This window comes from Strix aluco, chromosome 8 (assembly GCF_031877795.1).
Source record: "Strix aluco isolate bStrAlu1 chromosome 8, bStrAlu1.hap1, whole genome shotgun sequence".
Classification (NCBI taxonomy): domain Eukaryota; kingdom Metazoa; phylum Chordata; class Aves; order Strigiformes; family Strigidae; genus Strix; species Strix aluco.
This window is the reverse complement of record NC_133938.1, coordinates 32,264,858-32,288,146: the sequence shown is the minus strand read 5'-3', so window position 1 is coordinate 32,288,146 and position 23,289 is coordinate 32,264,858. Positions and strand designations below refer to the sequence as shown.

Here is a 23,289-nt window from a genome sequence, read left to right as displayed (position 1 = left end):
GAAAAGAAAGGATTAAAGTGCAGGGGAGTATGAGAGGTCTGTAAGGTTGTGAATGTCATGGGGGAGAACTGGATACAATTACTCATTGTTTCTCTTCCAGTGTAAAAGAATTAAAGTCCAGATAGCAGTATGTAGTGAATTGTGGAATACACTGACAAAAGATACTCTGGATGTCAAAAGCTGACATGGGTTAAAAATTCAGAGAAATTCAAAGGGGAATAGTGTATTAAATACTGTCATCATGATTCTGGCTTGGGCGTCCATATGCCGCAGATTACCAGAGGCTGGGAGACTACGATGAGGGAATTGTCACAGTATGTTTGTCCTGTTCTTATGCTTATCCTTGGGCATCTGTTACTAGTCGCTGTTGCAGACAGTATTGATGCCAGACGAACTAAGGGCCGACCTGAAGTGTCTGCCCTTACCTTCCTGCTCTGTTGCGTTGTTGCATCTTTATTACTTTTCATATACTAACTCTGGATATTTCTTTTCATATTTGGTCTGTCAGGAAAAGAATGCACAATTTACTTCAGCCGTTTTTTCTGAATAAAATTGTGAGTGAAAAATGAACATCTGTGGCTGTGCGTCTTTGTGTGTGTGTGTGTGTGGAAGGTGGCTGTGAGAGTAGAAGTGTCAGTATGATCAACTGTCCCCATCTTTTCTCTCTACCGAAGCAAAATACCTTCTGGAAGAGCACCAACAAAGCAGTCGTGAGGGGGAACTATATTGCTAGTTCTGATATCAAGTATTAGGGGATAAACTTCAGTAGGGTTTTTTTTTTCCCAATAATTATAGTAGTTAAGAGCCAAGCAATTATTGTAGGCAGTCCACAGCAACAAGGGCTTTTTAACCCTATCTAAATACCATGATTTTTTAAAATTAATTTTTAATTTTTATTTTAATTTTTTTTAATTAATGCCTATGCTACACGTGGCTGTCAGATACCCATCCCAAGCTGCAGCTGGTTCAGCAGCGGTCCAGCAAGTCCTCTGCTTTATCATGCTGTTAGAAAATGGGCAGTATCAAACTGATAGGAAAAATGATCTGGAGGTCGCTAACAGTGCAAAGGCTGCAGTATTGTATCCACAGAAGGACTAAATCATAGAATCATAGAATGGTTTGGGTTGGAAGGGACCTTAAAGGTCATCAGATTCCAACACCCTGACAGCCTGTTGTGGTTGATGATGTATAGTTAGCAACTCCCAACAGCTAATTGGTATTTTCCCAAGGATTTCTGCAATCACCAAAGTTAACAGTGAAGCTAACCCTGAAGTGCCACAATGAACAAGGCAAGTATCTTAATGAGCCATGTGATGAGGGTCGGGTAAGGCCATGTTGTTCCACTCCTAATCAGCAGCATGTTATCTGTTTTCCGAAACAATGTCTTATCCATTGAGAAATAAAACCAGAAATCAAACTAGATCTCCATATAACTGGGGCTGATATATTTATAGAGTTGGAAACGGCGTGTAGTTTGCTCTGCCTGTCGGCGTATCTCCACAACTATATATTCTCGTTAGTTTTTTTTATAGAGGAAAGCTCTTCCATCCTACTGCTTTCATTTTGCAGTTAGATCAGTTAACACTGGTTTGTCCCTATAACATTTCCTCATTTTCTTTTAAAACAGTAGTTATGTTCGGTAAATAAAATGATTTTTAAGGTGCATTCTGGTCCTTCCTTTGCTAGGTGCTTGTGCCTTGTGTTTAAGGGGCTAAATCACAAAGTGGATTCTCTGTGCTCAATTTTGTTTTCCTGTGTTGCAGTTCCATGCCCTACTGCATCTTCAGGTTAGCTTGAGGCCTCTTTTTCATGGATTCCAGATGTGGAAAAGATGGGTAAATGTCAGGCAAAATTGTAGCTTTGGGTGTTAATGTTTTAATTATTTTCATGATTGCGTACGTCTTGTTCATTTTCCTGTAGTAGAATTTAAGTGGACTTGCAGAAACCAGTAAGACCATGGGTATTTTAATTTTTCTTCCTTACAAGGTAATTATTATTTGAAAACCAATGTGCTTGTACAGAAAATTTTGAAATTTCAGGTGGATATTTGGTTTTATACTGTGGGTTTGGGTTTTTTCTCTTATCTTACTGGAAGCATTCTTGTTCCTGGTAATTTAAAGTATTGAAAAATGAAAGCATGGGCACTAACAGGCATTTCTAACGTGCCTCCTAACAATGTTTGCAGTCTAGAAGTCATCAAAACTTTGCAATATTTTAATCAAAAGCATTCTTGCAGCTTCTACATGCGTTAGCTTGTTAGTATTATTAATTACACACATTTTGGTCCAACCCTCCATCCCTGCTGCAAGCAGAATTCCCGCTGACTTCAGGGGAACCTTGGAATTCTAAGGAAGTTTGGCTCAGTTTTCTATATTCAGTCTAGCAGTGATATGGAAAGCCCCAAACTTCTGATTTTTCAGCAAGTACACAACATGACTCATGAGTATCTCCATTACAGTGGAAGGGAATGCAGCAGAAGCATTACTAATGAGGACAGAACTCTCAGATGAAACAAGTGTGCATCTGTGTTTGTGTGATGAACTGAAGACAATATGTTAACATATGTTCAAAAAAATCACATTTCTCATCTCTGTTAAGAAATACTGCTAAAAAGGCATAGACCATGAAAGAGAAAAGGGAGAGAATGCTTAGCTCCGGTTTGCTACATTGCACTTCATGTTTTCAGTCTATTTTCTGAATAAGCACATTGACAGGCAGGATTTAAAACCAGTATTTTTCCATGTATGTAAAAATGCTACTTGTAAGAGTATTATGCTGTATTATTTCACATTATTAAAAACTCTAAATATAGATTGTTGTGGAAAGCACATGACAGTTTAAAAAGTGTAACTCTAGGATATTATTTTAGAACTCCTGTATCTGAACTCCAAAGAGGTTAAATTTTGTTAGTTTCTTTGTTGAGCCCTCCCCTTCTCCCCCATTGCATTGCTCTTATTTATTTAATTTAACAGCATATTAGCCATTTTTCCTTGAAGTGAAATATGACCATATCGACATAAAAGGCATTAAAATATTCCACGACTAAAGTAAAGAGTATGATAGAATCAAGATTAAATCTTATTTTTTGTTGCTGTCATCTGTTACTGTCCAGTTTGCCTGATGGAACAGCTGAACATTCAAAATTAAAGTTGAAATCTCAAATGCCGTAGGGAGTGTGTGGGTTTTGTTTGTTTGTTTTTTTAATTAAAACCCAGTTTTTCTATTTATGCGAGACTGTAGTCTCAAAAAAATAATTGTTATATAACTGTTCAGTGTTGCTCAGATCTTTTGTTAGATATTTAACATGGCTCCTTGACTACTGCTACAAGAACCCTTTTTCATCCTGCAAGAACTTTCTGTATAACAGAAGGTTGTTGGTCACACTTCAGTTTATTATTCACACTGCCTTTATTGTCCACAATAAAATAATCTCATGCATCTAAATCAAGTTCAGGTTATGTCTTGTGCTGTTATAACTGGACAAAATGATTTTTCTCGGTTCAGTCTCTTCAGTTCTTTCTGGTTCTTTCCAACAGCATCTCTAGCTGTGCTTGAATTGACCTGCTTTCTTATTAATAATTTTCTTTCAAAATTAGGGCAATATTAGCATACATTGTGTTATATTTAGATTTCATTATACTCGGAGTTCTGTGAATTCACAGTTAGATTTAGAATGTGAATTTAATATTTTGTGCCAATGGATTTGTATCCTGTCTTGGTAACCATTACTGCCTCTTAGAAGCAGTTCAGAAGATTGGTAGCAAAATCTTGGCTCTGAACCCTAATAAAAATACATATTTCTAGTATTTATAATAATTTTGGAGTTAATACTTAGAAAAATGTAACTCTAACATTAAATTTAGACCCAGTTGTTTACTTCGTAGATTAGTAATTTTGATAACCAGCTTGGTTGTAAGATCACCTTCAACAGTGATAGAAAAGATTTTTTTTTTTTTCTTTTCATTTTTATTTTGGTCTCTTAAAGACTTGGATCTTGATGAAATATATAGTTACAGGCTGTAAAATGGGCAGCTTTTAATTCACACTCATTTCATTATCAGTTAGATAATTCACAGGAGATAAAATTATGTATAGGAAAAGGCATGAATCCCTTCTGAGGTCTTTTCAACTTGACATTCCGCAGTACTGGTTTTGAAGATTTCAGATCTAAAACTCATCCAGAACTCACAAAATTAATGCCTGAAGTCATGACTTTTTTAGGCTGAGTATGCTTATGAGTTACATTTCCTTGGAGAATGCTCGAGTATTTGAGCACATACACTAAATTTCATACCAGCAAGGCAGGAACTACATGTATTGTAGTTCAAACATATTTTGGTGCTATGATATGTGATTGTAAATAGGCCTTAATGCTCTCCCTGGATCAGAGAATTGGCCTGAAGGCACTGTAATTCTGTTGCAGGTTTTTTTGTTTGTTTGAACAAAGTATTCTGTGTAGGGTTCTTGTTGGGTTTATATAAAACCTGAGCTGCTCCTCGGCTTAGGTTGAAGGAGGACGTCCTTCCTCCCCACCCTGTCACACGCAGAGATACCATCTGGGTGTATGGGATGAACTCCAGATCGGACTTGGAACTAATCCAGTAAATGTTACAGAAACCTTGAAGCAAACAGAACAAAACATAACCAAACGAAGCCTGTCATCAACAGTGATGCGTTCAATGACATGATGATTTTTTAATGTGCATGGTACTACAAAGCATTAATTTCCTCTAGTCAGTGTGGGAAGTTTTGGAAAGCTGTAAGTTTTAAGAGTGTTTTGCCTGAAACCTTATGCCTTTTTTTTTTTAGGGTATTTCTTCTTGTGTTGTTAATAATACTGGCTTCTGGAGCAATGTTTTTTTTACTCTTCTGATTAGTTAATTTATTTCTCTCAGTAAGACTGAATGTGAAAGAAAAGAGAAGAAGCTTAGACAGTCATCCTTACCTTTACAAGTTTTGATTTCTATAGTTTTGATTTTTTTTTTTTTTCCCCCCTTATGAAGAGTCATTTTCTTAGACCTGTGAAGTGGACCTGGAGTAGTATGTTCAGCTCTGGGGCCCCCAACATAAGAAGGATGTGGACCTGCTCGAGTGGGTCCAGAGGAGGCCACGAAGATGATCAGTGGCTGGAGCACCTCCCCTGTGAGGACAGGCTGAGAGAGTCGGGGGTGTTCGGCTGTAGAAGAGAAGGCTTCAGGGAGACCTTAGAGGGGCCTCCCAGTGCTTAAAGGGGCTACAGGAAAGCTGGGGAGGGACTCTTGATCAGCGAGCGAAGTGATAGGACAAGGGGGAATGGTTTTAAACTGAAAGAGGCTAGATTTAGATTAGATATAAGCAAGAAATTCTTTCCTGTGAGGGGGGTGAGGCCCTGGCACAGGTTGCCCAGAGAAGCTGTGGCTGCCCCCTCCCTGGAAGGGTTCAAGGCCAGGTTGGACGGGGCTTTGGGCCACCTGGGCTAGTGGAGGGTGTCCCTGCCCATGGCAGGAGGGTTGGAACTAGGTGATGTTTAAGGTCCCTTCCAACCCAAACCAGTCTGTGATTCTATGAAGATTACTTAGAAAAGCAAGAACCATTTTTCTTTTCCTTTTTTTTTTTTTTTTTTATGGTTTTAAGCAGCTACTTTTTGTCAGGGTTACACGTCATTATTTTTTTTATTTAATAAAATACCTGTAGGTCTAAATTTGATCTGTTCCAGTGCGTTCTCCATCTCTAAATTTACGTTCTGTCTATATTGCCTAAACTTTAGGTAATACTATTTCAATCCTGAGGCCAGGTATAAATTCTCTATCCTGTAATATATTCTGTTTAAAACAAAACCAACCCCCGGAAGTTTTACTATATGACCAAGAGCTGATCAGATGGGTTCTAACTAATTCTACACTTTTTGATCATCCTTGTTTATCTTGGTCTCTCTGAGGTTCCCTTTTCCTGGCTGATCAGTAACCTCACTCCTCTCTGTTTCTAATGTGCCGTGTCCAAAACAGAGAAAGATCTTAAGCAGAGATCTGAATTAAAGTTTAAAAGATCATACCAGCTCTGAGAAGTTGTTAGAGGGAGCCGTTGCATTCTGAATGGAAACTCCCAGGCTCTCACCCAGCTGTTTCTTTGTCATCCACTCCATCTTCCAGACCTCAGTATTATACGGTAGATACCCACAGGGTAAGATCTTTAAATTTAAAGGTCATTCTCAAATGGCTATTAGAGAGGCAATAAATAATCAAGAATACCTAGGACTTTTTGAGGCAAAAATTATATGTCATGGCTTTTAGAGCTTTGCATATTGTGATCTTTTCTGAGGTGTAACAAAGAGATAGAACAGCACTTGGAAACCCGAGATTTTAAAGTTAAGTTCCTAAATACTTATTTGAGGCTACTAAATAGACCTGGCCTGAGGTCTATTGCTGAGCAACCCAGAATCCCAGTCAACTAACTCAACAACTGTGGATTTATTACTAAAATAAGTAAGCAATCTCCACAGATAGTCTGTAAACTTACTGAGATTTGAAATTTGATCATTTCTTCTAACTCATATTACATGATGATTTTTTTTTAGCCAGGTTAGGGATAGTGGATATTTAGCCTCAGTCTTCTTCGTTTCTGATTGTTGAGTTGTCTTCCTGGAATTGATGGTTATACTGATGGAAATACTGTTATGGATTAAATTTAATGGATCCATCAACATAATGGATTGTTTCCACTCCTCCTGTTTTTCACTCATTCATATATTTTTAATTTAATTTATTTTGTCAAGTCTTTTTCCATGTAGTTGCAGTCAAGTGCTTTCAAGCTATTCTAACAAACAGTTCTCTGTGTTGTACCAAGAGCGTCATGAATAGAAGCAGCAGGACTGGAGAAGAAGAGGAAGAACTGTTGTAAGAGGGGACTGAAACTAACTGGACAGTTTGAATTCTTTTCAAAGCGGTGTTTGGGTGGTTCCTCCTGACGAAGCACCTCACACGTATGTGTTAGGATACCATCACCTTGCCTTTCATAGCTGTCGCTTGTTTAGAATTTGGTTGAGACCAGAAGGGAGCAGAAAAGTTAAGTAACCTTTCTGAATATGGGTTAGAGTTATGATACTGGTATCAAATAGCACTTTTCATACTACTTTTTTTAGTTTAAATTTGGAACTGGAAGTCTCCAGAGCATGAACAATTAATAGAGAGCAGTTGCAAAGTTTTTGTTGATCAAAACATATTTCAAAGATTCAGCAGAGTTGTACTCTAAAAGGGAGATTTTAACTGAGTAAAAGACTTAGATGAGAGGTTGGACAGCGTGTGGAAAAATGAAATCAAATGAAACAATGACTTGCTTCAATCTGTGTTTTCCATTGCTTTCACAGTGGGTAGCATCCATTGTCTGCTTACTGGAGAGTTTGATCTTCCTGGGCTACGTTTCAGTTAAATCTATTTTTGAAGTGGGCTGCCCTCTTAAACTCAGCAGTCACACTTTGTCCAGTGTCCAGGATGGGTGATAGGATGGGTGGCTTATGCTGTTCTCCATCTAATATATATGAGTTGTTTTAAAATACTGCTAGGTGGTAGCAGGTGGGTAAGAATAAATCACATTTCTGCTCTGTTGGAACGAACAGCATTGTTTTTTTCTCTCTCTTTCCATCATCCAGTAGAGAAATTTTTTTAACTTCTTGTCAATGCCAAGAAGTAGACAACATCCATTCCTTCACTGTGTTTTTTCCAATTCCACGGTTTGTGTAACAAAATAATGACATTAGAAATAAGAGATTTCTTAGCAGTTGGCACTGTTACATTTTTATGTGCTATCTTGATTTGAGCATGAATAACTGTAAGACAGGATTAGAAAAGTGAAAGCTGAAACAGTTGTTTGGGAACACCTTGTTTGCTTGCCCCCTGGTAATTCCTGGTGTGAGGCAAAATTGCACCAGTGATTAGCAGCATCCATTGTCTAAGGAATGAACTAATGTCTTTAGTGGGCCAGTGATGTGATTTTGTCGAGATGCACGAGGCGTTTTAGAAAATCCGCTTTTAGAACTGCGGTTCTTAAAATTGTCCCCACCAGATACACAATTCAAAACTTGTATATGAGCTCTGAGTTACGTGGTTCCTTTAATGGGGCATTAGGTGAAGAAGGGCTTTGCTAGATTTGGTATGATTATTTTCCTAGCCCATATGGAGCTGAAACGGAACGCTTAGCGAAGGCTTTTTCAGGAAAACTGTAAGTGTGTTTCTCAGGATAGCTAGACAGGACAGTTTCCAGAGTTTGCAAATTTTGCTGGTTAAAGTGTGAAGACAACTTCTGCATCAGATGAGGCTGCATTTTCTAGAGATCAAACCCAAATATACCTTACAACAAGAACAGTAAGAAAAATCTTATACTGACATCAGTGACAAGTTTATCTGCATAAAAATAATTTGAAGAATCAGAAGAGTGGTGTAGTTTTTTAGAAAATTTTATCCCAGAGAGTCAGCATGCTTCAGAATGTGACTCTGTAATTTTTATGTAAAGCAGAAAAGCATTTTGCAGTTACTTTTGTTACAGTCAGTATTCTAAAATCTGATGGATGCTGTATCCTTTTGCAGAGTAACTGTGTGCGCTGTCTGTACTGAGTTTCATTCAGTTACCATTATATAAGAAATATTGCACACTGAAAAATTAACAACTTTGTAATACCAACCTTGCCAAACTTCCCGTGCTTCCAAATACAGTTAGTTATTTATGCTTATGGCATTTATAGGTACATAAGAAGATATGAATAATACTCAAGCTGTATGGACAGAGCATTAAAATTCTAATAAGAGCCTAGGTTTTTAGCACAGAAAACCCTACGCATAGGAAATAATGGTTCTCCACTCTATTTGGCCTTCTAAAGCCTAAATAAAATAGCAGGATAATTGTAATACTTACGTGGATGTGACTGTGTGGAGTCCTAAATCATTGGTTTATAGGATTGTTATAGCATTGCTTGTGGGAAAGTTATATGAGTGATAAATTGTACTGATAGTGTATTTATGGACAGTGTGGTTGGGGATGAATTATTAACAGTGTGTAAATAAATGTACTGGTTTGAAGTGCTGTTGTTTGTACTGTGAGTCATGAAGCTTTATTCAAAATAGGGAGCTGAGAAAAGATATTATTACTGTGAATAGGTATCTCTGTAAGTACTGTAGTGATGTTCCTCAGGCTCTTCGTTTTGCACATGATCCCGATTACACTTGGTTATCACATGCCTCTTACTGTCCTCTGTTGTCAGTGTAGAAGCAAAGGTCTCAGCCCTCCTGCCCTCCCCGAAAGAACAACTAAATGCTTGATGTTATTAAGGCAAGAGCAGAATAGATTATTAATAATGATTAAAACACAGCTGACCCCAAAAAGTAAAGAAAAAGTACAGATCTTTGGATAGGGGAGCAAATGCAATTGTGGTCCTCTTTGTGGAAGAAATTGAGGTATTCTCTATGTGAGTAACTAATTTGAATCTTAGAAAATAACATCCCTTTTCTCTCAAAGTAGACAACATAGAAGAAATTGATATGAGAAGAATTTGTTCAGAGTTACCTAAATATCAAACAAAAATGTCTATATAATAATGAAGAACGACGTTTTGGCCAAAATTTAAAACAAGAGAGATTTACATTAAGGACATTAATCTCCCAATCTTCCTCCACTCAAGCCCTCAGGACTGCCCCCCCAACCGCCTCACAAACCAAATGTTCTAGCCTTTAAGGAATAGGAAGGCAGCTTTTGTTAAGTAACTAGCTAGTTATTCACAGATACAATGAATTGATGCCTGCTGGGCAGTACAGATTTGTAGAGACAAGGGAGAACGTGATTTAGTGCAAATACTAGTTTTGAAGAAATGTATTTTCTGACCAGTAGGGTCAGAAACAGTTTGTCCACAAACAATAAAGTGGATAACACTTAAAAATGTCAAACGCCTTTCCTTTGTGTGTCAGTGAAAATCCTCTTCTGCTGCCCCTCACCATGGATATGGAAAGGAGATACAAACTGAGGGAACCCAGGGAGTAGTTGGAGAAGATTCATTTTCATAAGAAATGAGGCTAAAAATACATTTTAATGCATAGCTAATAGTGATGTATTGGTGAGAGCAAGTGTAATGAAAAGCTGTCTTATGCAGTTACAGGATAACATTGTTCCTGTAATTGGGTACTGAAAGAGGTCTTGTTATTTGTTGCAACAAATACCGGAGAAATGACAAGATAAAGAAGAGGTCGCAAAATGGTGCTGAGGCTTTTAAAAACAGATTTAAAACAGAAACAATGCACACGACCACTTTTAATGACAAGATGGTATATGAGTAGTATCAGTGCTAACGTTTAGTCAGCGGTATTAAAGTTATTGAAAGAGAATGTGTTGTCAGTAGGTAGGCCAAGTTTTGTAAAGCCTGCTCAACCGATTCAACAGCATAATACTTCAGAAAATAAAGAGAATGGATAATAAATATATTAAAAGTGGAGGGTATAATAGACTGCTTTTGTCTGAAGCAGTATGTGAGGATTTTCTTGCCCTTTGAACGTTACTTTCTTAACTTTGGATGCAATGGTTTATAGTATACAGAACAGAAATTCAGCTTACATTACCCGTGTCATTCACAGCTTTAAAAAGGCACGTGACTGGAGGCAGAAGAGAAGGCACAGGCCCAGCCTGAAGAGTCTGATAGTTCCTCATGTTGGCAATGCCTGTTTTTGCTGTTCTACTAAGGGGAAATATCAGATAGACCATAGTTCTGAAGGAGGTGGTGAGATTACTGGGTTGATCCTGCCTCCCTGTCGCACTTGTCACGTGCTCGACCATTTTTACAAAGACGGCAAATGATGGAGGCTGCCGAGCTGTGCTGGGCGCTCTGCTCTGGTGCTTTGCTGGCTGCTGCTGCGGGGAGAGTGGGTTTGATGAGGATGATGATGGCTATAGATGGCTGTCCTTTATCCGAGTGATTGTTTAGTTTGGCCAAGAAAATAGGACGAAAAGCAGAGTAGGTGTCACTTGGGGTACTAGCAGTTTACTACTAAGAAGCCAAAGGGAGAGAGAGGCTGTGTGCTTGGTGAAACTGAAGGAGGTTCCTTTATTGAAGTCTGCTGAGTAGTTTTCATATTGAAATATTTAACTTCAGTATAGAATTAATTTTTTTAAGGGGGTATGGGAAAATAAAATTTATCAATTTCAATTTCTCTTAATCTTACGACTTGACATTAGTTATTTTTTAAAGTAACTTCAGTTTTTCTCAGAAATTGGTTTACAATTTACACTGTAAGAGTCTCAGGAGGCTCTGAAATGCCTGTTGTCTTCATTTCTTGTTATAAACAATCTACATTGCCAGTGTACTGTGTGGCAGCATCATTTCCTCACCTCTGTAATTTTCACCTACTCTAGTGTAGGTGCTAGTAGGCAAAAGTGAATTAGAGAAAGTTACTTCTTCTGAATGCCACTGTCTAAAAAAAATAACATTTTAGTTAACATTGGTCATATTTAATGCATGTACTTATTGCAAAGAGATTTAGCAACAGTTAAGTGGAAATGACACCTGTCTACTTTAAGAAAGGTTATAGCATAAAATGTTCCTAATCCAGTGACAGTGTATAATGTTCTGTATGCTAAATGGGTATGTAGTGTAGTCATTTGTCTTAATTATAGTCAGTCATTTTCTTCTTAGAAGTGAAATGCTAATATAGTTTGCTTTTTAATTTTTATGTTGTACAGATTCCTTTAGTGTCTAATGTTATATATATACACATATATGATTTAAATGTTACAACTGTTGCACATCTTAATAGTTATTATCGTATTTCCCATTTATGTTAAAAACTTTTTTCTCGTTACGTTCATTAAGTTGCCTACTGATCTTGTTCTGTAATATAGGGATGTTTTTATAGTTCTGATTTCCCATCGTGCCAAGAAGCTAGGAAAATATGATGGATGCATGGAAAACCAGTATTTTTTTTTCTTGGCAAAGTAATTGTATTTTGTGTTAAAATCAAAACCTAAAAGTGAAAACCAAGAGTAATGATGATTTAGAGCACTCAATCTGTCTGTGCTGTGAATGCTGACACTAGAAGGGGGATGTATGAGTCAGAGCTTCAGTTAAGAGTTGTGCTCCTCACATGGAGCTGGGGACCATGAGGCAGAAACTCATCGTCAGGCTGTCAGGCAGCCTGGGGAAGGGCAGCTCTCCCTTGTCCCTGCCTACCGCCAGCCTTCCTTCTCACCCTGCCACCCTCCACAGCATCCCATCTGCCCTGCCGAGGGCCATGGCTTGCTGCCAAGTGGATTTACGTTACTCAGAGGGGATTGGTGTCTTGCAATGGCATTTTCATAGAAACTTTTGAATTAATTGCTTAGTAAGTGGGAATTAGTATTTTGTACTGCACTAGGAATGGTGTGATGGAGGTGTGAATGAGGGAATGCTTACATAGCAAGTTCTGGTGGGCTTTTTCTTAAGTTTTGTACGCTTGATGTTATATGTGTGTTAGTAATGTGAATAAGATGGGATCTAGATAGTGTTTACTAATGCCAGGGTTCTTCTATTACTACATCGAGGATTCACAAACAAAAGGAGGAGATTTCAATGAGCCTGCTCGATAGACAAGAAATAGACTTCATATGGCAGGCAGGTGGGTTTTGAGTACTATACTCCCTAAAATGGAATGGTTTTCAGTAGTTACATAGAAACAGGCAAATGTTATCATCACATTATATAGTAAATTTTAAAAGGTGTTCCTCTGGTTACTGTTTAAAGTAAGGGATATCTTGAAACTTTGCAGAAGTATATGTGAAAAATTAAATCTTTAAATAATGATGAATGTGGTTGAGTCGAGTTGCATTTTCTGTTCTGAAAAATTTCACATAGTTTTTTCAGTTTTCTAGATGCAGACCCATATTTTGTTGGTCATTAATCTGCTCAGTTACAGTACCTAACATGGGCCATAGCGTTGCTGTTCAAAGTTAGATATTTATGTTCAGTCCCAACCTTTTGTTCTATTTTCTGTGAGAGATAAATTGAGTTACATCGGTACGAGTCATTGCATACTTATATTCTGCTGGTTGGGATATATATATCGTTGTTCCCAGACTGTACAGGTACTAATAAATGTAATTAATTTACTTTGTGCAGCTTCCATAACAGCTCAGGCTCTTGCCTTGCTCCTATTCCTTTATTTGGGGTCTAGATTTTCTTAAATGTATATTTGCTGAGAGGAATTATTGGTAGCAATTCTTGAAACTTAAAGTTGATAAACCTCCAAGCAACCATATCAGTTTAAAAAAAGAAAAAATAGGGGAAGGTTTCAGGTGAGAGTTAAGATAAAAAACTAATCTCGGTTTTGTTTCCTTGCTCTTCTAAAAATACCTTTTTCCTTCTCTTTACTGTAGTGAAAAATTAATTCAACCTACTTGCCTGCCCCATCTCTTGTGTTGGAGTGGGAAAAGTCTGTCCTGGTAGGATTTACTAGTGCCAATTCCATGTCCACATTCCTTTGGACAGTGCTATTTGCTGTTTCTGCTCTTAGATATTTAGATAGAAATGGTATTTTATTTGCAGGACTTAGAAACATTCCTACTGCTGAAAAATATTGGGGGGGAAAAAGATAAATTTAATGATACACCCATTTCTGTAGGTACAAACTGACTCTGAACGTGTTACTTTGCTGCATCTACACGCCAAACCAATTCTGGCTATGATTATATTATTGAAAACAGAGGAACTGGAATCTACAAGGTCTCAGCATTTAAGAACACTTTTACTTATAAGGCCTTGATAAAACTTGTATTGTTGGAGTTAAAACTGAATAGTTATTTGATTTTCTTAAACACATCTGCATAGGGATAAACAGGATTAAACATTTAGTGATGGAGAACCTTGCTCATAGCAACAGGAATGCTGTCTCGTTCAGGAGAAGTAATCAGTCACTATTTTTGTCTCTTTAATTGCAACAATTCTTAAATAATTACTGAAAGATAGCAGAAGAACTTTGCATATAGCTTTCAGTAAACCCTTTCCTTTCACAAAATCCATTCTTAACTAAAAAGCAGAGTAGAAATATAAACAGATTATCTACTGTCTGCACTTTATTTGTGTCTGTTGCTCTCTGTTAATGTCAGAGAGATGTATGTTGTGGTATTAACAGGTCTGACATGGATTACTTTCAAATGCATTCTCTTTGTCCTGATTCCCATCTCCTGGGCCTGAGCAGTGATATAATTACTGCTCTGTCTCCTTGAAGAAAAAGAACCTGGAAGAAAAGGAGCCTGCAAGCTCCTTATTTTGCAGCCTTGTGTTCTGTCTACATGATGTTATTTTCATGCATTGCAACTTGATTTAAAATGCAATTTATTTGCAATTTGTATTTCACTTCTTTCTCTTAAAAATAAAATGTTATTTGTATGTTTGATACATGCAATTTCTTTAAGACTTTCTATGTTGGATTTGGAGATACTGATTTATATTTATCTAAATTTAGGGTTGAAATACAGCATATTGTACATGCCATTGTCTTTTAATTGTAGGGAGTGCTGAACAATTTTTAGTTCTTACAAAATCAGGTTCTTACTCTTGAAATGTGACCAATTATCTAATACAATTCTTTGTGGGTGTGGGTTTGCATGGAATATGCCACAGCAAGTGGTGACGTGTAATCTCCCTTTTGAGGAATATGTATTGTACTTCTAAAATACCTGCTGACAATAGCTGCCAAAATTAGGTAGAAAATTGAGAGTAAGAAGATATTTGAAGCAAGAACTTAAAATCTTGCTTGCCACAGATTTGTAAATGAGTATCAATTAAAATCTTAATATGGTACACACAATAATGCATATTCTTTTTTTTTTTTTTTGAGATTCTATCTGCTCGTGGTTTATATCCCATATCATGAGGGGCATTCTAGCAATATTTTAAAAGGCTACATGCACTCAAAGATTTTATTTTAAATTAAGACTTAATTTCTGAAACGTAAAGAGAAATAGAAATTCTGTTGTTTTTTGATGCTACCTTCAAAGGCATATTCAAGGCAAATAATTTTATATGAATGCTGCAATATTTTCAAAACACTTTTGTGGAAGGAGAGTCCAGCTGTTGGTAGGCCTAGAGGCAGTGTGGAAGAAGGTTGCAGTACTGCTGACACATCACGCTTCACTGGGGGTAAAATGTGACTTCTACTCTCTTTGAGTTAGAAGTTTCAGTATTGCTTTTTCTGTCCTTTCTCCCATAAAATCAAGATGTAGTTTTCCATCAGGAGCTAAATAGCAATGTCTCAAGCCAGCATGGCTGAAGAATGGCAGAGCTCTGGCTCCTCTCTAGTGCCTCCCCTTCAGTTTTTTTTCTTGTTCTTCACAACTGCAAGTCAGGTTTTGTTTTCCATTATGGAATTCAAAGTACAGTTGTTTAAATATTGTGTTAGAAACTAAAAGCGGCATAAAAATGGGGAAAAAGCCTTTAAAATGTAATTGTACCTAGTAGAGAACTACTGAAAGCTGCTCCATACTACGTGTTATGAGTCTTTAATTACAGAAGTTAAAAGGTTGGTACTTGTGATTTTCCAGATGATTGAAGGCATTCAAAGCTTTTCAAGTCCGTGCCACTTCTCAGCTCTCCTCCCACCTCTATTTGTTCATTCTCCTTTGGTCGCCTCAGTGTGTGAGTCAGGGAGAGATGAAAAGAAATAATTATCAAAGCAGAAGAACATGGAATGAACAAATGAGGTATTTTAAAAAATATTGTCAGGATTTGAGCTATACTTAGCACTCCTTTAGCTTTGCAGAACAATGGAGAGTTACATTATATTTTGAGTTAACACATATGTGCAAGTTACACAATACTAAGAATATTCCTTAAAAGCATTTATTGATCCAGCTCAAAATGTGTAAAAGAGAGAAGCCTTTTAAATCAAACAGCATGAATTTTTTATGTTTTGGGATCTTTGCTCCTTCTTTCTATTCTTCACCTTTTAAACTTGTATTAATAGACTCTCTACCAAGATTTTGATTTATTACAAATAGTTTTTCATGGTAATATATTGATTTTTTTCTCTCTGTTGAGGAGTGCTCCCTACTTTGTCAATCATTTGACTCCTCTTGTGATGATAGTCTGCTTTCTTTGAATGTTTGAGAAAGAGCTTATAGAGAGCTCCCTTTGAATGGTCACTGGGGGGGATATGGAAGAATTGGATTAAATTTTGTCCTTGGTTTAAGAAGGATTTAAATAGATGTTTCTCATGTCTCAAGGTCCCAGCTTTGAGGTAAACAGCAGATGTGAGATGGGTGTGCTCTTACTCTCTTGGTATGGTCTGCCATTGCACGTTAAAAAAACCTAAGGTTTGTTTGGCCAGAAGAAGCCAGTGGGAACGTGACTCTGAAGACTTGTCATTTAGAACCTTTCCTGGAAAAGGAAATTTTCGAAGGACATTTTTGACTCCAGTTCCAATTCACAGTGCTGCTTGTGTGTGTTAATCCTGTGACAGTTTACTCATTTTTTTCCCTGTATGCCTCCTTACTCTGCTTTAAGTTTTGACGTGTTTGATGTTATCGATGTGTCAGTTTTTGCTGGGCTGCATCTCCTTACAGTTGTCAGTGGGCAACTTTTCCCTCTTTCCAGTGGGCTGTTCTCCTGCCTTTCCGCGGTTTCCATGCATACAGTCTGCCTATCTATCCTGCATTCTGGGGGTTTTGTGGCTTTTTTTGTCTAAATTTCTTTCAGCAGTTCTGGGATGAGGATGGTTTGAGTGCTGAACCTCTAGAAAGAGGCCTAGATTTAGCTAAGGTAAAGAAACCTGCTTAAGAAATTGATGAGGAGTAAAAGTGAAAGTTTTTAGTATTAATAATTATGATCCAATAGAAGTATAATAATACCTCATTTATTTTTGGCAAGTATTACAGCTTTTAGTGACAGATATTAACTCTACAATGCAAGAGACTGGAAGTGATGATAAATAAAATACAAACGGGTGTTTTGGTTTTCATTTTCCTGATAGATGCATAAAAAATGATACTGTGTAAGTAATAATAAATGACACCATGTCAGTTTGTATTTAAATTATCACAAATTGTATTTCCACTGCATGAAAGCAAATCTTTTAATGACCAATTGCCTCTGCTACCAAAGTGTTTTGTAGTGCTAAATCATTTCAGTATATCACTTCTGTTTCCCTTTTACAGAGTTTGTGTTTAACTGACAACTTTGACCAAGAGTTGTGTCTGGAAGTTGCTGTGCTCAGATTGATTGGTGTGTAAATAGCCTATAGTACTTTCTACACAAATATATAAAGTTTTATTTAAGATATAGCTGTATAAATAAGGGAGAATAAAATCTGTGTTAAGCTAGTGTAATTATAGAATCAGTGGAAGTGTTTAAAAATAGCTAGTCTCAGATGGTATTTGATAAAGGTAATTAAAGCATGAAGAGTAATGATAAAAACCTTTTGTTCTGCTGCTCCCCTGTATTGCTTCAGGCTTAATGTTTTACTATCAAAACACTAGTTTCTGGCCTGGAAACCTCACTGTGATGGAAACTTGTCTGCTGCAGAAATGAAAAAAATTTTGCTAGTTACCTCTAAATAGATACATTACTAAAGAAATACACTATTTCAAAAGGTGTTGGTTTGTGAGCTTGATATATTTTAACCATTCATAGCAGTGTTGCATTTTTGGAAGACACTCTGTCCAGAGTGAGTGATGTGTTAATAAAACATGACCTTTTTATTAACTGGTCATGTATATAGTTTTAATATTAGCAGCAAATAAATATAAAGGGAATGTTAAGCTGGTGACCATAGCTCACTGTGTGGATATTCTTGTGTGAAAGCCTTGGTAACCAGCTGTTGCCATGAAGGTCTGCAAGTGGTACTGTGAGCAGATACATCCCCCTCAGTGCATCAGGCAGAGCATTGCGGGCAGGTGAAGGGGGGGGTGATCCTCCCCCTCTGCTCAGCCTGGTGAGGCACAGTGTCGGCTGCTGGGCTCCCAGGGCAAGAGAGGCATGGCCATGTTGAAGTGGGTCCAGCACCGGGCCACAAAGATGATCCATCGTCCAAGGAGAGGTTGAGAGCTGGGATTATTTACCCCGGAGAAGAGAAGGCTCAGGGGGAATTTACCCATACGTACAAATACCTGATGGCAGGAGGCGTTAAAGAAGATGGAGGCAGAGACTGTGTTATCCAGTGACAGGACAAAGGCAGTGGGCTCAAATGGATTACAGGAAATTGTTTAATGATGAGAAAAAACTTTTTACTGTGAGCGTTGTGAAACACTGGAACAGGCTGCCCACACTGCTTGCTGAGTCTGCATCCCTGGAGATACTCAAACACTGACTGAATGTGGTCCTGAGCAACCTGCTGTAGCTGCCTCTGCTTTGAGCAGGGGGTTGGACTAGACTGTCTCCAGAGGAGGTCCATTCCAACCTCAACAACTCTGTGAATCTTTTGATCAAAAAACTCTAAAACTGCAAGAATTTAGCTGTATATTTCTGTACTGATAAGAATTTTTTTAAGCTATGTTGATTATACCTCAAGTTTTCCATTGATCAGTATTTCTCTGTGCTTATAAGAAACCTCTTCTGTGATTTTTTTGCTTATTCAGACAGGTGAATTTATCTTTTCAGGGATGAGATGAAAATTTTACAAAGGATACGTTTTATCCAATTTGGCAGTCTGAACATATAATTGAAACAAAATCATTTGTAGAGTCACTTATGAGAATCTAAAATTCTGCTAGCTGCCTAGAAAGAGGGAATGAACGTTCCTGTTTCACTGGCTCCGTTGATGGGGCGAATTCCCATGTGAAGCAAAAGTGGATATTTAAAGTGTCAAGAGTGTGCAAGTTAACGTGGGTTAAAGTACATTAGGGATTACCTTGTCAGAAAGATTACCTTGTAAAAAGGTAAATGTGAGTATTTGCTATCTCCTCCTACTGACTTGCTCTGTAGATACTGAAGTGACTACTGCTTGCTAGGTACCTCACTCCACTCGCAAGCCAAGCTCCTTTGCATGGAAGCAGGCTTTGTGTACGCTCACGCAATGGAAATACAGGAGCTTTGGAAGATCCTGGCAGCTGTCAGGGAAAAAAGTATTGATCACCAGGTGCCATCCTTCTGAACCAGACAGCTGAGCTGGAACAAATTCTCACCACAGCAGGTGACTTTCAGCCAGAGTTAGGAGCCTGATTCCTGAGTGGGATCTTCGTTGACCAATTACTTCTTCCCTCTCCAAGGCTTCTTGGAGAACTCCAATCCCTATAGCAGAGATCCTAAATAGAAGCAAAGACAGGACAAGCTACACTGTACGTCTGAAGGCTCCATCCAGGAGACACAGCCAGAGATGGGGAAGGGATGTTTAGAGGTCACCTAGTCAAGCCTTTCTCTCGGAGCAGTGAGCAGTGTGAGCGTACGTGTATAGAGCACATCTCAAAGAAAAATAGCTAGCGGTGAGTAAGCTTTCATTATTCTTACATCTCTTTGATGAAGACGAGTGGCAGTACTGTTAGTGTAACCGTGACCAAGCAGTTGTTAGTGTGCATAGCTCCTGTGCTGGCAGTTCACTGCAGCTTACCTGGCAGTTAAGTCCCAGCATGGACAGGTCTGAAGCTCCAATTCCCAACATCATTCTGCATCTGTTAGGTTTTGGAAATACATATTTTCTTTAGAACTAGAGAGATTCCAAAAAGCTGGAAGACTGCAAGCTAAATTGAGCTTTTCATGCATTATCATAGAATGATGCAATTAGCATGAATTTTTAGGAAAATATTAGGAACAATTTTGCTTGATTCGATGGTGGAACGCTTAAAAAGTAGGTTTGAACAAAGCTAGAGACATTTATGTACAGGCTATAAAATTACTCAACTCTTCAAAGATCTTGATACAGTAAACAAAACAAGATTATCACTTTATGTTATTTTTTCTAAATGAAAAGGCTTTAGGCAGTTATGGTTTATGTCAAACCATTTTTTGTCTAAAAATTTCCTGTATTAAAGGAAATACCAGTCTACCAATACAAACAACACATGTCCTAATTGGGGAAAAAAAGTTCTTGACTTAAATGATTTTGAAATTTTATAAGTACAGAGCATAGAGAATCATAGAAAAATGTAGGCATCTGCCTCCGTCTTCCCTGTAACCTCCCTCTTGATAGACTGCAGTTTGCATGTGCTTTAGCCTTCTCAGGTTAAACCAGGCAGCCCTGGCCTTTCCTCATGTCATGTCCTTCTGCCCTCAAGCCGTCCTGGTTGGACCTCTGGTGCACTCTCTCCATTGATACATCACTTGTGCTGACGGGCCTGGTGCAGGACATGCAGTATTCAGGGTGCAGGATCACAAGTCCTGAGTACAGAAGAATAATCACTTCCCTTGATCTGCTGTATAGGGTGAATACATGAACGAGCAGGGAAATGAGAGATCTGTTTTGAAAGCATTAAGAATACTGGGGAACCAAATATGTGGGATATGACAAATGTACTTGGAACTACACCGTTTAAAAAAATAAGCAAAATGTGCTTGCTTGATCTACTGATAACAACTCTACAAGCATAGATTTATAACTATAAGAGAAACATTGCTGAATTTCACGTAACTTCTGAATAGTGATGCCAAAATCTTTATGGAGAGATAGCTTTTATTTTAGAACAGTGAAGCCATAGCACTGCTAAACCAGTAGCAGTTCTGCTTTTGACCACAGTGAAAGCAGGATCAAGCCCCAAAGCATTTAATCAAGGAAAACAAAAATCACATACCATGTCTTCTTCCCAAATTAGCCACATTATTTGTCAGCGCCAGACAATAATTTTGTAGTCCACTTCGTTGCAATCTATTTTGTAGTGAAATCAGGTGTTTATCAGCTGTGGTGGTCATGTGTGCTCACAGAGATCACAACGTTCCTTGGGGTGAGTGTTGCATGAAAGAACTACAGCCATATCAATAGGATGGTGGTTCGCTTCTGAAAATCTGAGCTGTCTGGATTACTCTGGAAGTGAAAAGATGCTTTCTTGTCATTCTCATCATTCTTCTGTCTTGAAACAGCGCTACCAGGGTCTGTGCCCAGTGCCTGTGCACTGGTCTGGTGATGGTGGACAGAACTGAGGGGCTGGGGAGGAGAGGGCAGACCCTGGTCTCTTAACTCGCCCCAGATTTTTGGTGCTGACTCATTCAGAAAGTTCGAACTGGCTCCCCAGCTGGATTATTTTTGGCTACTGCAGTTGATATTTGAGGTTTATTTTTATCTATTACTAATTTCTATGAAACTGAAAGCAAGAATAGTGTCATTGTGAGGAACTGTTTCTGAATGTTACAGTAAGAAAAGTGCCTGCAGACTGTACACAGTATTATTAATTATACTTTTTAAGGTTCTCTTAGCATTCATCCAATTTCTTTACAGTAATGAATATCAGACCAGCAGTTAATTACAGCGGTACCATTTTTGTTCCTCACCTCATTATCTCCGTCTTGCACTCTGCTTTTGCGCGGCCGCCGGCTCCCCAGCCGCAGGCCTGGCAGCGCGGGGCGAGCCCAGCGCCAGCAGCGCCGTCGGCACAGGAATAGAATGGCAGATGGCAGCAGGCACTATTTATAGCTCCGGCCAAGCTGCCCGAGGTGAACGCTGCTGAAAGAGTCTATCAGGATTGTTTTCGGCTATTAGGGGACCGACAAGACAATTTCAGGGGGGAAAAAAGAAAAAAGAATTTGCATTCCTCAGAAGCCACCCTGGAAATGCAAAAGTCTCGCTTAGTATCGATTTCTGCATTTTTCTAAACAGCGGAAGCTATTTTTTCTTCTTGATTCCTGCCCCATCTCCACCAGTCGCCCCGCAAACCTTCCAAATACAGCCTCCCTCACAGCGTTGTAGCACTGGTCGTGGCTGAGCTGGAAGAATTTATTGTTCTGTGGAAGTTGTGCTGCCATGGCAACTCAGGCACACGGAATTTTAATTGCAAGGCACAATATATGTTTATGAAAATAATTAATAAAAATCCTAACAGGGATGTTTTCTGTTTTTATTATATTAGTGGTATCTTTTGTACTGTGTTTCTCACTCCTGCTTTTTGGCACAAAAGGAATTCAGTGGGGTAGAAGTTTTAAAATTACTAATTTTACTGTTTTCATCGTGAAGTTTGGGGTTTTTGTTGTGGGGTTTCTTTTTTTTTTTTTTTTTAAATCAGATCAGAGAAAACATTGTTTTTTCATAACCAAGATACATCTGGTTGATTTTGGGGTTTGATGCCATTCGGCTCAAAAGCTGTAAACATTATTTCATACCAAAGCAGTGGAACTTGTGCAATCAGATACATGCAATCCTGAAAATCCAGGCTTTGGGCTGATAGGAGTCTGTGAAAAGGAAGAATAAGGAGAGATTATTTGAATTTTTGTATGAGCCAAGAAAACTGACCTTACCTTCCAGTTACTATTGCCTTTTTGGTGCTGTGCAAGTGTTAGCCAGGTGTTCGGTCCAGCGCCCGTGCTGCTGTGTGACAAAGCCTCCCTCATCTCCCCTCGGTGCATCATGCAGGACAGCCATGTTTTCATAGAATAACACGGAACTGGAGACACAGTGCTGTCGATAACTCGAAATGGAGGCGTAATGCACTGTGCATAATCTGCTGGAGGTGAATTTTCTTACTTCATCTTATAGACAGTTAAAGTCAGTGTTATGGTATTGGGTTTTGGGGTTTTGTTTTTTTTTTTTTTTTTTACTGTAAGCCATGCACTAATTCTGTCTTCTTTCGAGTAGTTAATATTGTTTGTTATGAAGTAGTTTATATTTTTGTTTTAAAAAGAATTAAAGGCAACCCAATAAAAATACAGGCCTTTTAGTTTGGAATTAAATGCAGCACTGACATAGTAAGTCTATTTAGTTATTCCACATGTTTTCCTTGTTTCTCTCTGACCCTCAAGCATGAAGATTTCAGTGCTGTAGCTGCTAGTAAAGTGAAATGTCATCTAACTCATTACCATGATTTCTTCTGGGTATGCACAATATATGAATTTAAATGCTAATGAGTGGATTTTTTTTAAAGTGTGTTGCCTTGTAAAGTTTCTTTTAAAAATAAGAAAACTGAACAAGACTTCTTCCTTTAAAGATTAATAGTATGTGATACCAATTAAACTTTATATTGGGACAGGAAGGCCACCTACAATTCAATTATATCTATATATTTCATAATTTGCTACTGCCTTTCTCAGGTATTCACAAAATACTACCTCTATTACAGTACATTGTGCATTTAATGTGCTGGCTTAATGATTTCATTGCTGTATGAGAGCTTTCAAATGGATGGGAAAACAAAAATATATTCTGCTCATTAAAGGGTTGTGTATCAAGTTCAACT

General features: G+C 38.1%; 1 protein-coding gene and 1 long non-coding RNA gene across 15 annotated transcripts in view; one reads left to right on the top strand and one right to left on the bottom strand.

Moving 5' to 3' along the window:
* Window positions 1-23,289, top strand: part of RABGAP1L (RAB GTPase activating protein 1 like) — a 263,781-nt gene that overhangs the window by 98,234 nt on the left and 142,258 nt on the right. The gene's annotated exons all lie outside the window — the stretch shown is intronic.
* LOC141926258 (uncharacterized) lies at window positions 16,820-22,467 on the bottom strand. 3 transcript variants are annotated; one of them, XR_012624078.1, is made up of 4 exons: window positions 22,355-22,453; window positions 20,701-20,930; window positions 19,524-19,584; window positions 16,820-19,221 (listed from the first exon to the last, which is right to left on the bottom strand). It is a non-coding gene; the product is annotated as an uncharacterized LOC141926258 (long non-coding RNA). The 3 variants fall into 3 exon arrangements; XR_012624079.1 differs by lacking the exon at window positions 22,355-22,453 and adding an exon at window positions 21,395-21,490; XR_012624080.1 differs by lacking the exon at window positions 20,701-20,930 and having other exon boundaries at window positions 22,355-22,467.